The sequence below is a fragment of the Triticum dicoccoides genome, chromosome 5A (genome assembly GCF_002162155.2).
Source record: "Triticum dicoccoides isolate Atlit2015 ecotype Zavitan chromosome 5A, WEW_v2.0, whole genome shotgun sequence".
Taxonomy (NCBI): domain Eukaryota; kingdom Viridiplantae; phylum Streptophyta; class Magnoliopsida; order Poales; family Poaceae; genus Triticum; species Triticum dicoccoides.
The window spans coordinates 134,084,450-134,098,649 of NC_041388.1; positions in this window are offsets into that span (position 1 = coordinate 134,084,450).

Consider the following 14,200-nt stretch of genomic DNA (forward strand, 5'->3'; position numbering starts at 1 on the left):
CTACAAGAAATAGAAAAAATGAGAAAAATATATAAAAAATGAGAGAAAAGAGAGAAGGGACAATGTTACTATCCTTTTACCACATTTGTGCTTCAGAGTAGCACCATGTTCTTCATGTATAGAGTCTCTTGAGTTATCACTTTCATATACTAGTGGGAATTTTCATTATAGAACTTGGCTTGTATATTCCGATGATGGGCTTCCTCAAATGCCCGAGGTCTTCATGAGCAAACAAGTTGGATGCACACCCACTTAGTTTCAGTTTGAGCTTTCATACACTTATAGCTCTTGTGCATCCATTGCATGGCAATCCCTACTCCTCGCATTGACATCAATTGATGGGCATCTCCATAGCCTGTTGATTAGCCGCGTTGATGTGAGACTTTCTCCCTTTTTTGTATTCTCCACACAACCTCCATCATCATATTCTGTTCCACCTATAGTGCTATGTCCATGGGTCACGCTCATGTATTGCGTGAATGTTGAAAAGGTTTGAGAACGTCAAAAGTATGAAACAATTCCTTGGCTTGTCATTGGGGTTGTGCATGATTTGAATATTTTGTGTGGTGAAGATAGAGCATAGCCAGACCATATGATTTTGTAGGGATAACTTTCTTTGGACATGTTATTTTGAAAAGACATGATTGCTTTTTAGTATGCTTGAAGTATTATTGTCTTAATGTCAAATGATAGACTATTGCTTTGAATCACTCGTGTCTTAATATTCATGCCATGATTAGATTACATGATCAAGATTATGCTAGGTAGCATTCCATATCAATTTTTTTATCATTTACCTACTCGAGGACGAGCAGGAATTAAGCTTGGGGATGCTGAACGTCTCTGTCGTATCTATAATTTTTATTGTTCCATGCCAATATTATACAACTTTCATACACTTTTGGCAACTTTTTATACTATTTTTTTGGACTAACATATTGATCCAGTGCCAAGTGCCAGTTCCTGTTTGTTACATGTTTTTTGTTTCGCAGAAAATCCATATCAAACGAAGTTCAAACGGGATAAAAAATGACGGAGATTCTTTTTGGAATATATGTGATTTTTGGGAATAAGAATCAGCGCGAGACGATGCCCGAGGGGGCCACGAGGCAGGGGGCGCGCCCCTGACCCTCGTGGACACCCCGTAAGGTGGTTGTTTCCCTTCTTTCGCTGAAAGAAAGCTAATATATGGATAAAAATTGTGTCCAAATTTCAGCCCAGTCGGAGTTACGGATCTCCGGGAATATAAGAAACAGTGAAAGGGCAGAATCTGGAACACAGAAATAGAGAGACAGAGAGATAGATCAATCTCGGAGGGGCTCTCGCCCCTCCACCACCATGGAGGTCATGGACCAGAGGGGAAACCTTCTCCCATCTAGGGGGAAGGTCAAGGAAGAAGAAGAAGGGGGGCTATCTCCCCCTCTCTCCCGGTGGTGCCGAAACACCGTCGGGGCCATCATCGTCACCGCAATCTACACCAACAACTTCACCTCCGTTATCACCAACTCTCTCCCCCTCTATGCAGCGGTGTAACCCCTCTTTTACCCGCTGTAATCTCTACTTAAACATGGTGCTCAATGCTATATATTATTTCCCAATGATGTATGGCTATCCTATGATGTTTGAGTAGATCCATTTTGTCCTATGGGTTAACTTATGATCGGGATTGGTTTGAGTTGCATGTTTTATTATTGGTGCTCTCCGTGACGCGCAAGCGGGAGGGATCCCTGCTGTAGGGTTTGCAATATGTTCATGATTTGCTTATGGTGGGTGGCGTGAGTGATAGAAACACAGACCCGAGTAAGTAGCTTGTTTGCATATGGGGATAAAGAGGACTTGATACTTTAATGCTATGGTTGGGTTTTACCTTAATGATCTTTAGTAGTTGCGGATGCTTCCTAGAGTTCCAATCATAAGTGCATATGATCCAACAAGAGAAAGTATGTTAGCTTATGCCTCTCCCTCAAATAAAATTGCAATAATGATTACTGGTCTAGTTATTGATTGCCTAGGGACAAATAACTTTATTGTGTGACAACAATCTCTCCACTAAAACTAACTTAGTTGTGTCTTCATCTAAACATCCCCTACTTTTTATTTACGCGCTCTTTATTATCTTGCAAACCTATCCAACAACACCTACAAAGTACTTCTAGTTTCTTACTTGTTATAGGTAAAGAGAACGTTAAGCGTGCGTAGAGTTGTATCGGTGATCGATAGAACTTGAGGGAATATTTGTTCTACCTTTAGCTCCTCATTGGGTTCGACACTCTTACTTATCGAAAGAGGCTACAATTGATCCCCAATACTTGTGGGTTATCAACGTTCGAGACCCCGCCCATATGTACGTACGTAGCCGTATTTACTTTCTTGCAATGTGGTTTTACGCACGTGTACACAATACAGACGACACTGCCTGAAGAGCTACCACTCCTTACTGGGCCACGGTTCATCATGGCAGAAAGACCGATGGACCAGTATGTACGTACACATTTGCGACCAGAATGACAACACTATGTACACTTCGACCGAGTGGGTCCCGGCTGTCAGGGAGGATAAGGAGGCACTTCCTTGCGTGCGAAGATATTGATGGTGGGTCTGAGCTGATAGGGGGAGGATTCTTTGTTTTGCATGTAATAAGGAGGGACTTCCTTTCGTGCAAATATGTAGCTAGTTGGTCCATTTGTCAGGCGCACCACGTACAGTCCTCTTCCGATGGTTGTCGTTTGTTGACCACGTTGACCACGCCCCACGGACAGCACCAGGCGGTGGACGACGGTGAGGCAGGGAACAACGCGGAGCCTGGGAACATGCGGAGGGTAGTTCGAGGGTTGACTAGTTTGGCTGTGGTGTGAGGTTGCCGTCGCCGTAGAATAACAATGGGTGTGGGTGAGTAGAGGGATGGCCTGGCCAGCGATGGGAGTAGTAAGGGGCGGTGAGGCCTGCGCGACAGCACAACCGGCCACGGGAGGAAGGAGCACGTGGTGGTTTGGACGGCTGGAGCAAGAAAATCATAGGTTGAAGAAGCAGGGCTACCGTTTGATGTTAACAATCCAATGGTCATTGGTGATAGAATCGTTTGTTGACTAAGTTGACAAAGCCCTACGTACGCGTCAACTTAGTAGGGCCACAAGTCAGCCTCCAAATCTGGTGGGCCCCAGCTATCATGGGGAGCACTTGTTATTTTTCGCTTAATAAGGAGGCACTTCCTTTCGTGCCAAGATATAGCTGCTGGGCCCTAGTTGTCATTGAGAGGATTCATTCTTTTTGATGTAATAAGGAGGTACTTGCTTGCGTGCGGCCATGGACCATGTGGGTCCCAACTGCCAGCCTCTCCATGTACATCCCTCTTCCGATGTTGTCGTTTGTTGACAATGTTGACCACGCCGTGCCGAGAACACCAACGCGATGGACCACAGCGAGACCCAGGAAGGGAATGACCCAGAGGCGAATAGTGGAGGGATGTGGTGAGTAGAGGGATGGCCTAGGCAGCGGTGGGAGTAGTAGGGGGCGGTGAGGCCCGCCCGGAAGCACAGCCGACCACGGGAGGCGGGAGCAGGCGGTCCCGCCGGCGCTGGATTTGGCGGCTAGAGCAAGAAGATCAGTGATTGAAGAAGCACGATGGTCGTTGGATTGACATCCAACGGTCACATCTGCTAGAATCGTTTGTTGACGTATATAATAAGTAAAAAATCTTGCATACATGTCAACTTAATAGGCCCACAAGTCAAACCATTCCCTATTTTTTAAATAATTTACAGCTCAATGCAACTTCTTATGCAATTTATTACAATCCGTTTTTTTGTTGGCTAGGGACAGGGTTAAAAATTTAAACGAAATTTCGTATATTTCGGTGGGGTCCAAACTATTTTTAATACCAAAATGTCGAGCTTAATTTAAAGTACTTTGAAGATATATTTAAATTAGGTTAAAGCCTATTGAAATTGAAATATGAAAATGTGAAAAATTCAGAAATTTGAAAGTAATTGCCAATTTGTCGTCTGTTTTTTATATTTATAGCCCATTTCTTATTACTTTCAAGATTTGCAGCCGTCTTGAAAGAGTTGCAGCCCAGCAGGGTGTAGAAAAATAAGTAAGCCTGGATTGGCTATTCTTCCAAAAAAATAAACTGGGCTTATTTTCACAAAGAAAAAATAGTTGGGCTAGTCATGTGGTGAACGTAAAATATAAGCCTGGCTAGACAGGCCACATCCCAGTTGAAACCCTGCTCCGTCTCAACAATAACAAAAAAAAAACTTCTCGAGCAGCTATGTACGAGGTGTCAGCCGATCTTGTGTTCTTCTCTTGTCTATTGACTATACGCTGACAATGTCATGGGTCCCAGATGTCAGCAAACCACTAGGAGGAAGCATTTTCTTTTTCTATACACTGACAATGGAGTATATAACAAAAAATGAGGAATTTGCTTGTGTATGGCCATGGACATGGTGGGCCCCTACTGTCATCCTCTCCACGTATAGTCCTTTCCTGATTCCTCTTGTTTGCTGACTATGTTGACAACGTGAGAGGGCGGCGCCATGGCAAGCGCACCAAAGCACGCCGAGGACGATGGCGAGGCCTCGGACGTTGGCATTAATGATTTCAGGGACGGTGGGGCGGTGATGCATGTGCTGAGGCGCAGGCCGTGGGAGGCGGAAGCAGGCGGCCCCGCCGGCACAGGTTTGGTTTTGCCGGCTGGAGGAAGACAGGACTGAAGAAACACAACAGACTGTAAAAGCAGCAGGAGTACTTAACAACCTTAACTGAAACCAGCAGGGCCACTTAACAACCATAGTTGAAAACAGTATGAGTACTTATACAGGTTCAACCGTACAAAGCATGCCTCGAACAGTGCTACTTTGCCTACAGTTAACCAAGGGTGAGGCCACCAAGCCCCAGGACAAGGCCCAGACGCCACCCCACGCATCCACAACCTTCTGGAAGCGGCTTCATCTCGCAATGTGGTCAATAAACGGGATATTCGCTTTAGAGCCATGGAAAAGCATGAGCATAACCTTCTGTCCTATTCTCCAAGATGGACGGGACTTCATTATTTGAGGCCACCCATGAATAATTATCTTTTGACCTCCAAGGGAAATGGAGTAGGTCGACGTAAACATCATGTTGTGACCAAGCGCAAGTCTGACCCGACCATGGTCAGGCGTCTGTATAGGAACAATAGAACTGGGCAGTTTCTATTTCACGAAGATCACAACTGTAAAACTGTGTATAAGCAAGAGTTTATGAAGAATATATATAACAGAAAACAACTCATACCATAAGTTTCTCGACACAGTTGGACATGTTCAACGTATGCAGCAGTGGCACACATATCCCACGTGGCCTTCCACCATTCAAACACCCCACAAGGACCTCAAGACAATCAATAAAGTGTAGGAACTGGTGGATGTCGTCCCAATCAACTTCAGTACCATCAATAACAGTCGAGTTCTTATGGAATAACAAACGAGTAGCATGCTTAACTTTGAAATAACCTACACATGCCACCAATTATAAGAAATACTAGTTAGAAGTAGCATCTTCGTGAGAGAAGGAATCACAAATCATTGCTACTTCTAAAGTTAAATTGTGATTAGTTAGATAGAATAGGTGGATTAAGAAGTAACCAAGGCAACAAGCAAGAACCAGATACAAAACTAACATGGATGAACTACTGGAACGACGTCGGGGTGGAAGATAACAATGAAGATGAGACCAGGTTCTGCTATTTCCATCAACATTCGTGCACCAAATTGCAGTCTGTAACACTTGAGAAAGTTTATCCAAGTTCGGCCATAAAAAAGCAGTGGTCTTCTTGGTTCATGAACCCAACTCGGAACTTATATCCATGGCTTGTCTTCAATGTGACCATTAAACTGGTGTATCCAATTATGGCAAGGCCGACCATCTTGAGTACATGTGTTCTGGAAGAACAAGGAATGCACTGTAGGAAAAATAATATGAGAACACAATGTATTCGCTATCCAAATCTAGAAATAATTTCCTCCTTCACATCAGTGTTGACCATGGTACTAGTACCTTTTATCCAAATATATAGCAATCCAAATTTCCAAATTAGTCGATAGCATGTTCAAAAAACCCCACCCCCCGGATAGAAAGAGGATTCTAGGAACATACTATGCGCGTTTTAAAATCCTATGTTAGGATGAGAAGGAACAAGTGTGGCGTCTCGCAGAGGGTGCAGAAACCCGTAGGGTCCTTGCCCTTTTGGCACTGCAAATGAAACACACCAGATTTAGTAGGAAGAAAAATGCATCAACGGCGGCGGCTGCCATCCTAGGATTATCCATGACGAAGGGACTTGGATTTATCAGGGATGGATGAAGAATTCGTACCTGGTTCTCCATGAGAAAACCATATGCAATTGCCGAGAGGGGGTTTTCTCTGAACAAGCAGACGAGGGAGAAGGGGATCTAGATGCCCCACATATCAGCGAAAGGAAGTAGAAAGGCAGGAGTAACTAGCTACACATAAATATATTTTTGACAGAGAGATACTCCCTCTGTAAAGAAATATAAAAAATTATATCACAACTTTGTACATAAGAAAAATCAAGGGGAATATATATAACATAATATGGAGGTTCAGCTGAGAATATAATACTCAGACAGGCTCACGGTTCTGGACTTTGGGCCACATGCCGGTGGGCCTGCATGTTTGGGGGCCCATGTGTTCTAAGTCAGCACATTTCATATTGCAAGCGAATACAGAAAATGAAATAAAGCACGACAACTTTTAGAATGAAATCGAACGACAGTTCCTAACCAGCAATCAGAGTTGCAATTCTTTCATGATATCCTACGTGATAAATAATATTGGCGTACTACCTATACACAGAGGACACTTGTTTCACCATGCCATATTATTACATCAAAAGCTCTTGGAGGATAGATCAGTTCGGCAGTTGCGTGCTGCTACTGAAGAATTTCAAAGTTGATTTGGACCAGCTCTCCTTGCCAAGAAAGTTTGATTTTGACATCATCCCCTACCGCAAGATTTGATTTAGTTTTGAACCTTGACCATCCTTTAGCATCAATCATCATGCGACCATCCTTTGTACTTACAGTATATTGAGCAGGTTCATTCACACCAAGGCTACCTATGGTAAGAGAAACTTGGCCACGGTTACCTGGATTATTGAAGGACTCCCTCGTTGCTCTAGGAATTCTCTGCTTGCAAACAAGAAGACATACACAAATAGTTAGATCAACACAGTGAATCATGTGAAACAACATGGAAAGAAAAAAGAACGAAGCACTTGGGCGGCCAATGCTTACCAATAAGGTGGAGATGTCGGTTTTCGTAAGGACTTTGGTATATGCAGTGCGAACTGCAGCCCAGTCTATCGCCGGTGCAACTGCACGGGCCAGAGCAGATGCAAGTGCAACTTTAAGTGTTGGTGTAGGTGCCGGAGGCATTGCTGGTGCGACTGGTAGTGCCACTGATGCTGCCGGAGATGGTACTCCTTGTGGAGCTGGTGCCGGTGTCGGTGGCCGATCCTCCGGTAGATCAGCCTGATCTGCTGACGCGATCGGTGCCCAATACTTAGGTGGATCAGAATGAGCTGCTGCCGATGTCAGTGCTAGAGTCAGTGCCATCGGAGAAGGTGCTGGTGCTCGATCCAATGCTGAAGGTGGTACTGATGTGCGAGACAACAACGATCGTCTCTTGTGTGCTATGATTTCATACTTCAGCTTTCTAACTTGACTAGGCTCCGTGAACTTGATCCAGTCTTTTTCTTCATTTCTTCTAAATGTGAGAAGGACTAATTGTCGCATGTTTGTTTAACCAAACTGTAGTTCATCATAGGGCTTCAGATAGTACTCAGACAATAGACTGATCCAATTGTGTCCAGTAATATAAGTGATGGACAGTGCCTTCGTTACTGACACGACATAAGAAGTGAAACCTGCAAAAATAACCATCATGGACCAAACCAAACGCTTTATTCTATAACGAATGTCACATGGCAAATCCTGGATCATAAAATTGCAGCAAAAGTAAGAAAACATGACATTAAATCAATAATATTTAGACAGTAAATCAATAAGATTTACTTGATGTGACACAAGTGAATCCTTATCAGGAAATCAATGTTCAAGTTCTAAACAGAAGGTTGATCGTCCAATTACGGGTGGCATGCAGGGCCCCCGCTTACTCCCACAAGCAGGAAGTCTAAAGGTTGTGACAAATCATATGGACCGAACATCCATGGGACTGGAAATCCTAGTGAGTGGGATAAACCATGCAATGCATACAGATATTGGAGTGTAACTATAATTGATAAACCGTCCTCACAAAAAGATGATGTGGATACTTCAAAATATACATACTGAATTGAGTGGACAAACATTAACATAGACTGTTCTCAGGACTCACCACACAACAAAAGTGGCATTACTAAACAATACAGGGTTCACACACACAAATCAAGTACTAAACAATAGTACTTACTACAGACAAGCAAAGTTGCACTAATTAAACTATGCAGGCTATTTCTTGCCACTGACCTACAGGATGTACCCCACAGAGCTGACTAGGCCATGGACTTCATGAGAGATGTCTACCAGCACCATCACCATCTCGTCAACCTTGGAGAACCTAACAGAGTGGTCTTTCCACTCATAAACATGATGATGAAGACAGTCTGCATCCGATTTGTCGGGAAGCTTTACAAGAACCACACCCTTCGTAATCGAAGGCACAACTAGGAAATTGTTTTGGTGAAGTACACCCTTGAGAACATGCCTGATAACAATGCTACAGGAAAACACTAGTTCACAACACGTGGCGACAAGGACACAACAGTTGGATAGTTTAGTAGTAGAACTCATCCTCAGGTCTTCCAGTTCAGACGGCATGACTTTGAGAACTTCATCTCCACCACAGACATGATTCTAATTCAAACAGAAACAAAATATTTTATTACTACCTCCGTTCAGAAATATATGATGATTTTCAATATTTTACTCCATATAAGACTACATATACACACATAAATGAGTGAATGAAGACACTAGAACATGTCTTCAAAGGCATGAGAGCAGAGGGATTACTTGGAATATCCATAACACAAGTTACTGAGGCTAATATACTCTCTTCAAAGGCATGAGAGCTAAAATCTTGCATTTCCTACAGCTAGCACCAATGTTCATAAAGTAGTTGAAAGTAATCTATAACAAATCAGTGTTATGTGCAATAATCATATGTATGTCAACCTCTCGCATGTGTTGGTCAAGAGAGCAATTTAGAACCGTCATTTGGCACACAAATATCACATGCAAGATCACCCAGAAAGCTATACTACTAGTACTAGTACCGCGTGTTAGATGAAAAAACATGATCAAGATCGCCAAAAAGATCGTCAAGAAGAGATATTACCTAGAATTGCTTAATGAGGGATCTCGGAGAGGGGGGCCTGGACAGGGCGATGGCCTTGAGCTTGTCTGCAGTAGTCTCAGCGGGGTGCTTGAGCTTCTTCGAACCCTAAGCCTCGACGGTTTTGGCCAGAGCCATAAACATCCCTTCTGCCGGTGCTCCAGGGTCCATCAAGAAATTGTCAAATAGAAATAAAAGAAAAGAAACCATAATCACAAAACAAAAAGAAGAACAGAGAGAGAGTTGTAGGATCAGTCTCGGGGTTGCAAGACCGGGCCTTGGCCAGAATCAACACCATTGATGCACTCACCTTTCCTTCTTTGGGAGAGAAGAACAATGGAAAAAGCAGGTCGGGGTTTTCTTGAAGAAATGAGGAACAAGATGAGGGAGAAGCGAGTTGGGATTTTCTTCAAGAGAGGAAGCTGAGGGAGAAGAGTGAAATGATGGTTGTGTAACGCCCCGAGACCGATGTGCCAGGTGTCCTCCGCTTATTCGCTATTGTTGCCATGTCATTTGCTTTCATGTTGCATCTTATCATGTCATCATTCGCATTGCATCATCATGTTTTCAAAACTTGCATTAGTCCGGGTCTCCCAGTTCCGTCTGTTGTCCGTTCTGAGCCCAGACACACTTGCACGCGCCCGCGGCATGTCCGAAATAGTATTTCATAAGTGGCCGGATAATGTTCTCGGAATGGGATGAAAGTTGGCGTGTGGTCTTATTATAGTATAGATAGACCGCCTGTCAAGTTTCGTCGCCTTCAGAGTTCGTTTGACGCCCCAACGATTAACTATAGCGGCATTATAGCCGGGCACACGTCGGACGTTTTCGGTCTCTGAAAACAGTTGCCGGGCCTCCCTCTCTTCTCTTCTCTCAGCTCGAGACCGTCTACACAGCTCACTATTTACCGCCAGGTCCAACCTAACCTCTCTCGTCAGCCCGCAACCCCCCTCGCGCGCGTCTGAAAGTTGTCCCAAACCCGACCCGGACTGTCGCCACCGTTGTGTCCGGATCATCCCCAAACATCTACAAAACATCACCGTTTTCTTATTTGGACTCCCTAGCCTATTTTTCTCGACCGCCCAATTACAATCGGACGGACCGAACACCCCCCTAACCTAATCCAATAACGTATATAAGTGGGCAACCCTAAATTTTAGGTGATCTGTCCCATCCTCCCAGCCGTGCCGCCACTCCAACAAATCCCCATCGGGATCCATCCCTCCCCAACCATCGCTCGCCACCTACAGCCTCCAGATCCCCTGTCCCTCCTCGATTTCCACCGAACCACCCAATCAATCCATCGATCCAACATTGTTGATCCCTCGATCCAGGAGCTCTTGCCCGAGGCTCCAAGCTTCCCTGCCTCCACGAACACGAGCGCCCATGGCCATGTGCCCCTGCTGTCCTAGCAACAGCAGCAACAACCTCGCCGGAGTCGCCACCGGGGCTTCAGCCATGCCCGTGCCCTCCTCCATGCGCTGCCCCACCGGACCTCTCCTGCAGCCTGAGTCCCTCTCCCCGCGCGTCTGTCTCCTCTTGGTGATCCGCCTCACCACCAGAGCTCCTTCGCCCGAGCACCCATGGAGAGGGCCTCCCGAGCCTCCTCGCGTCGTCCCAGTGAGCCCGCCCTTCCGGCGACCTCCAGGCCCGTCCCTCGTGCGCCGTCCTTCTCCTCCTTCCTTCCTTCTTTTCTTCTATGCGTCCTCAACTCCCTCTCGACTCTATCTGTACAGGAAAACACCATGGCCACCGACCCCTGCCTCGCCTTGGATCTCGCCGGGTTACCGCCTCGCTGCATGGATTCGCCGTCCCCGCGCCTCCTGGCCTCCTCCGTGCTCGATTCTCGCCGTTCCCGAGTCCCCCTGCTGCCATGGACGCCAAGCCGACCTTCTTTGAGCCCTGCTTCCCTGTAGGCGGCCCCGTTCGTCTCCAGCCGCGCGCCTGCATCGATGGGGTCAGCGCTCCCGAGCGCGTTGACTACGCCCTGCCTCACACCAATCTGCCTGCGTGGCCCGCAGCCAGCGCCAGGCCTCCTCTGCTTCCAGTCGGGCCTCAGCCCATGGGTGAGCTACTCCCCAACGCCTCTCTATTGGCCCAAGTGCAGATTCGGCCCGATGTATATTTTTTTCCTGCTATGAACGAATTTTTCTATTTCCAGAAAAATTACAGATTTACAGAAAACCCCCTAGCCTTCATGCATTTAATATCTCACAAACTAAGCATCACATGTAAAAAACTTTGTATATGAAAGTTGCTTAGAATTTTGTGTAGTTTCATAATATGTCATTTCCACCCATGTTTAACATGTTTAAAATGCTGTTTTTTTAAATTTGCTTAAATAACTTGCTAAAATGATTTAATTCATAACTATTTAACCGTAGCTCCGAATTTAATAAACTTTATATGTAAATGGGGTAGAATTTTGCCTAGTTTAACATGGTGTAGTCACTTTGCATGTTTAATAACCATAAAATATGGTTTAGGGCAGAACAGTACCAAACCTTAAAACATGCACATGAGGAGTTTCCGGAATTGTTGTTCGTTGTTTCCGGCCTCATTTAAACTTGACTAGATAGGTAGATTTCATTTGCTTCACCCTCTTGCCATGCTAACAACATTTAGTATTGGTGAGTACATAAACGAGATCAAACTAAATAACTTGTCGTGGTGTTTTGTCAATATAGACCGTTGCATGTTGAGATCCACTTTATTTGTAGGATTGTTTGTGCATTTTGCCATGTCATGCTTCATTAAACCGGACATGCATCATACTTGATTGTGCATCATGCCATGATTATGTGGTGGTTGTTTACTATGATGTTTGCTCTTTTCCGGTGTTGCTTCTTCGAGTTGGTTCCGATAACGTCGTGTTTGTGAGGACCCGTTCGACTACGTCCGTTTGTCTTCTTCATGGACTCGTTCTTCTTCCTTGTGGGATTTCAGGCAAGATGATCATACCCTCGAAATCACTTCTATCTTTGCTTGCTGGATGCTCGCTCTTTTGCTGTGCCTATGCTACGATGCCTACCACTTGCTTATCATGCCTCCTATATTGTTGAACCAAGCCTCTAACCCACCTTGTCCTAGCAAACCGTTGTTTGGCTATGTTACCGCTTGCTCAGCCCCTCTTATAGCGTTGTTAGTTGCAGGTGAAGGTTGAAGTTTGTTCCTTGTTGGAACATGGAGATGTTGTTCCTTGTTGGAACATGTTTACTTGTTGGGATATCACAATATCTCTTATTTAATTAATGCATCTATATACTTTGCCTAGTGTTTTGTTCCACTCTTGCCGCCCTAGTTTCCGTCATATCGGTGTTATGTTCCCGGATTTTGCGTTCCTTACGCGGTTGGGTTATAATGGGAACCCCTTGATAGTTCGCCTTGAATAAAGCTTTTCCAGCAATGCCCAACCTTGGTTTTACCATTTGCCACCTAGCCTCTTTTTCCCTTGGGTTTCGCGGACTCAAGGGTCATCATTATTTTAACCCCCCTGGGCCAGTGCTCCTCTGAGTGTTGGTCCACCTCGTCAGCCGCTGGTGACCACCAGGGGCAACTCTGGGCTGGCCTACCGGAAGTTTAGGCAATCTGAGTGTGCCCTGAGAACGAGATATGTGCAGCTCCTATCGGGATTTGTCGGCACATTCAGGCGGTGTTGCTGTATTTGTTTTAACTTGTCGAAGTGTCTTGTAGAACCGGGACACCGAGTCTGATCGGAATGTCTCGGGATAAGGTCTATTCCTTCATTAACCGTGAGAGCTTGTCATGGGATAAGTTGGGACACCCCTGCAGGGATTGAACTTTCGAAAGTCGTGCCCGCGGTTATGGGCAGATGGGGATTTGTTAACGTCCGGTTGTAGAAAACCTGAAGTTGACCTTAATTAAAATACATCAACCGCGTGTGTAACCGTGATGGTCTCTTTCCGGCAGAGTCCGGGAAGTGAACACGGTGTTGGAGTTATGCTTGACGTAGGTTGTTCTAGGATCACTTCTTGATCATATTTTTCTCGATCGTGCTTTGCCTTCTCTTCTCGCTCTCTTTTGTGAATAAGGTAGCCACCATATATGCTAGTCGCTTGCTGCAGCTCCACCTCATACCTTTACCTTACCCATAAGCTTAAATAGTCTTGATCGCGAGGGTGTGAGATTGCTGAGTCCCCGTGACTCACAGATACTTCCAAAACCAGGTTGCAGGTGCCGATGAGACCGTGCAGATGACGCAACCAAGCTCAGGAGGAGCTCGATGAAGATCTTGACCTTTGTGTTGTTTCGTTCTAGTTGGTCAGTAGTGGAGCCCAGTTGGGGTCGATCGGGGACCTTGTCGCATTTGGGGTTCTTCTTTTATTTTGGTTCTGTAGTCGGACCTTGATTGTATTTGGTTGATGTAATGCTTTATTCATTTATTGTGTGAAGTGGTGATTGTAAGCCAACTATGTATCTCTTTCCCTTATGTATTACATGGGTTGTGTGAAGATTACCTCACTTGTGACATTGCTTTCAATGCGGTTATGCCTCTAAGTCGTGCTTCGACACGTGGGAGATATAGCCGCATCGAGGGCGTTACAAGTTGGTATCAGAGTCTTCCCGACCTTAGGAGCCCCATTGCTTGATCATTATTAGTGGCCGAGTTTGAGTCTAGAAAAAAAATGTTTTGAGTCATTTAGGAATTATATATCGGAGAGTTTAGGAATTCTTTTTACTCCCCAGTCCCTTCATCGCTCTGGTAAGGCATCTTGAGATAGAGTTTTGACTCTTCTCTCCTCAAATTTCACTAAAAAATTTTATGATCATGCGGGTATGT